The sequence below is a fragment of the Limulus polyphemus genome, unplaced genomic scaffold, assembly GCF_000517525.1.
Source record: "Limulus polyphemus unplaced genomic scaffold, Limulus_polyphemus-2.1.2 Scaffold6192, whole genome shotgun sequence".
NCBI lineage: Eukaryota > Metazoa > Arthropoda > Merostomata > Xiphosura > Limulidae > Limulus > Limulus polyphemus.
The window spans coordinates 23,022-26,864 of record NW_013671802.1 but is presented as its reverse complement, the minus strand read 5'-3'; the positions used below and the strand labels follow the sequence as shown (position 1 = coordinate 26,864).

At 37.3% G+C, this 3,843-nt stretch overlaps 1 long non-coding RNA gene across 1 annotated transcript in view; it reads right to left on the bottom strand.

The window, feature by feature from the left end:
• The window catches only part of LOC111089425, a 26,976-nt gene that overhangs the window by 12,796 nt on the left and 10,337 nt on the right, over positions 1-3,843 (bottom strand). The window contains exon 3 of the long non-coding RNA XR_002613718.1: positions 1,940-1,945. This is a non-coding gene — a long non-coding RNA (uncharacterized LOC111089425). The remainder of the gene's footprint in view (positions 1-1,939; positions 1,946-3,843) is intronic.

Here is a 3,843-nt window from a genome sequence, read left to right as displayed (position 1 = left end):
AAGGAAAAAAAACTTTAAAATAACGGCAATTTTACAACGTTTCGACAAGTTTTTCTCATCATCAAGTTTTTCTTCATTACCCATTCAAGCCGTCTCCAGCCATTATTAGTCTCAAAGTGGGTTCCTCGTCATCGAATTTGAAATGGATCTAAAATGGGTCAGAATACTTTATTAGTGTGACGTGAACCAACGATGAAATTTAAAACCGAAAGCCCCCGCGTGGATTTTTGGGGGAAACGACATTGTGATCATGTTTCTGTCACTTTTTTAGCAAAGACGTTTATGAAGGTTATATTTAATCGTGTATTAAGTCAACGGATTTAGCTTATTCTAGAATTGTAATGCCATCAAGAAAATATCTTTGATAAAAACTTTAGCACAGAAAACGTAAATTTGCACATTTTTTGACAAAGGAGGAATAAATGATGCTTATCAGTGCATCTTTTATGGTTGATTAGTTGACATAAGGTATTATCTCTTAATTACTGACTTTACACGAGTTATATCTACAGGAATTATGGTTAGAGGGCGCTCGTCTCGCAATCTGAGGGTCGCGGGTTCGAATCCCCGTCACACCAAACATGCTCGCTTTTTCAGCCGTGGGGGCGTTATAATGTGACGGTTAATCCCACTATTCGTTGGTAAAAAAAAGTAGCCCAAGAGTTGCCGGTGGGCGGTGATGACTAGCTGCCTTCCCTCTAGTCTTACACTGCTAAATTAGGGACGGCTAGCGCAGATAGTCCTCGTGTAGCTTCGCGCGAAATTCAAAAAAAAACAAACCAGGAGTTATACCTTTTGCTTACAGTTTACTCCTTCTTTAAAAAAAACATCTTAAACAAATCGCTAAGGCACTCCTTGCTTTAAAAGCACTTTTATTTGTAAATGTGCACTTCATGTAATTCTTTGAATAAAATAGTTAGGATCTGACGAATAATTCTAGTCCCATCATACTATAATATTCCTGTAGTCTACAGCAGTTTGGAGAAATAATTTAAGTATTGTACTACAGTTTGAACTTCATAGTTATATGATACTATTAAAGTATTGTTTTGTTTTGTTGTTGTTGTTCTTGCAGTGTCAAATAACCTTTTTTTGGGGGGGGTTTCGAAAACGTCTAAATAATACATTTTCGTAAGTTCATACTCGATTTGAATGGTACATACCGAAGTGTTTTGTTTACAACGACGTCTGAAGAGATGCAAAAAAAATAGTTCTTTCTGAGTTTAATTCCAATAAACTCCTGCTCTGTTTTTTAATATACTATTATTTACAACGAATTCTATTAAAATTAATCTTCATCTTTATACAAAATTACATTATTTGTAATGCTTTCAAATATAGCGAATTGAGGGTTCGTTTCAAACGAGTGGCGTAGGGATACAACCGAACCAGGGCGTGAAGTGTACACAGCATGACGCTGTACAAAAACTTATCGTCCTAACCTCTTTCATTTCGAGATGAAGCGTTTACAGACACGGATCACGTGAGAGTGACGTTTGTCAAACACAATTCACGACTTGTGAAAGAAATTGAAGATTTCTTGGTGTTGAAACGAAGGTTAAATGGAACGTATACGTTCAGGATAGCGCTGGGAATTAAATTCACTATTAATTCAACTCTAGCACTATAAACCGGTGTAATAGCTACTTGTATCTAGCTCGCTTCTCTTTTGAAATGGAAATGCTTAGATTTGGAAACATGTTTGGTTTGTGTTCGTTGTTTTAGAGCAAAGCCGCTCCTCAGTGGCACAGCGGAATGTCTGCGGACTTACAACGCTAGAAAACGGGTTTCGATACCCGTGGTGGGCAGAGCACAGATAGCCCATTGTGTAGCTTTGTGATTAATTACAAACAAATTTAGAGTAAAACCACATTGGGCTATTTGCTGTGCCCATCGTGGGGAATCAAACCCCAGAATTTAGCGTTGTAAGTCTATAGACTTACCGCTGTCCCACCAGGGGGACTGGAAACATGTTTGTATAATTCGATTGCATTTGAATCACTATACAAGGGGCCCGGCATGGCCAGGTGGTTAGGGCAGTCGACTCGCAATCTGCGGATCGCGGGTTCGAATCCCCCATCCCACCAAATATGCTCGCCCTTTGAGCCTTGGGGGCGTTATAATGTTACGGCCAATCCCCACTATTCGTTGGTAAAAGAGTAGCCCAAGAGTCGGCGGTGGGTGGTGATGACTATCTGCCTTCCCTCTAGTCTTACACTGCTAAATTGGGGACGGCTAGCGCAGATAGCCCTCGCGTAGCTTTGCGCGAAATTCAAAGAACAAACAAACACTATACAAATAACTACGTGTTGAAACCACATTTAACTTCCTTCCCCTCCGGACCTCTTATCAATACCATCTAGAATACCTGCTGCAGTTCGTTTTGTTTTCGGGCGTTTCGTTCTGCTAACGAGCTAAAGGTTGGCGTTTTCTCGTGTCAGGAGCTTCGACTGGTTAAATCGCACCTTAATAATCTATTCTTCTTTCTTAATACATTCATAAATCTCTTAGAGTTCAAGAATTTGACATAATCTTGTCGGAGTTATAATAGTGCGCGTTACCGAATTTCGATAACCAGCAAGTTACTTGCGGATATTTAAAACTTACGGATAACTTGCCGTTTTCATACAAAGTTTCCGTTGTTCCTCAGGGCGTTAGAAATGTTTCGAGTGTGATAGCATGTGTAGTTAGCTTAATCGTGGTCAGAAGTTGGAAATAAGGTTGCTTTTGACGGTCAAAAGCGATAAAACTTACTGCAATCTATAAATATATGAAATCTGAATTACCAATTCGGGGACAGACAGACGTCCAAGACATCAATGAATGAAGAAAAACATCTTAACTTTACAACAATTTACCACCAAAACAAATAAAGGGTGCAGATAGAAGTGCGAAAAATGAAGTATTTCACACAATGATAAGTGGACAGTGTCCACCCTTCAATCTAATAATGTACGTACATTAATCAGTAACGAATATACTCGAAGTTTCGAATTCCTTTATAAAAGTTTATAAGCAGAAATCTGAAACACATTTTAAAACCAACAAGAAATCGCAAACACCAAATTCTAGAATGCCCTATTTTACTTATATTCATAACTTTTTTTTAAAAGACTCTCCAGTGGCTCAGCAGTAAGTCTGAAGGCTTATAACGCCTTTCGATACCCGTGGTGGGCAGAGCACAGGTAGCCCATTGTGTAGCTTTGCGTTTAACAACAAACAAAACTGTCTAAAGAGGTTCAACAACCCGTATTTCTTTTTTTTCCCCCTTCTTCTTCATCTTCTTCTTCAACATAATGGTTATTAAGGCTTTGAAAGGAACAAAGAAGACCTGATGTGAGATTCATTATCTTGATGGCATCACTTAGATAGCAAGTATCAATTCCATGCTAGAGTAGAAATCCTTAAGATCAGAGAAAACAACTAATAAACTACAGAAACATTTTCCCATTCTTGTATCGCAAGGTTTGCAGAGATTTCTTTTATGTCTCCTGCTTTTCTGGAAACTATTGTAATCTAGACTCAGCCATACTTAAAAAAAACTGCTGACATTAAAATAATTGTTCTTACTAGAAGCTCGAAGAAATAATAAGGATTGGCCATCTTGTAAATATATGATAAAACGTTAGACCGTCTATAAGGACATGGAAACTAACTAGACCTGTATAATAAATATATATACCATTTATTTATTTATTAAAAGCTAGATCTTTAAAATAATTATAATAGTTTTCAAGTTTAAGGGAAATATATATATAGAAAATAGAAAATGAGGCCTTTGTAGTAAAATAATTATATCAATAAAGTATAAATTTTTTGTGTTGCTAAATCATTACAAATGCA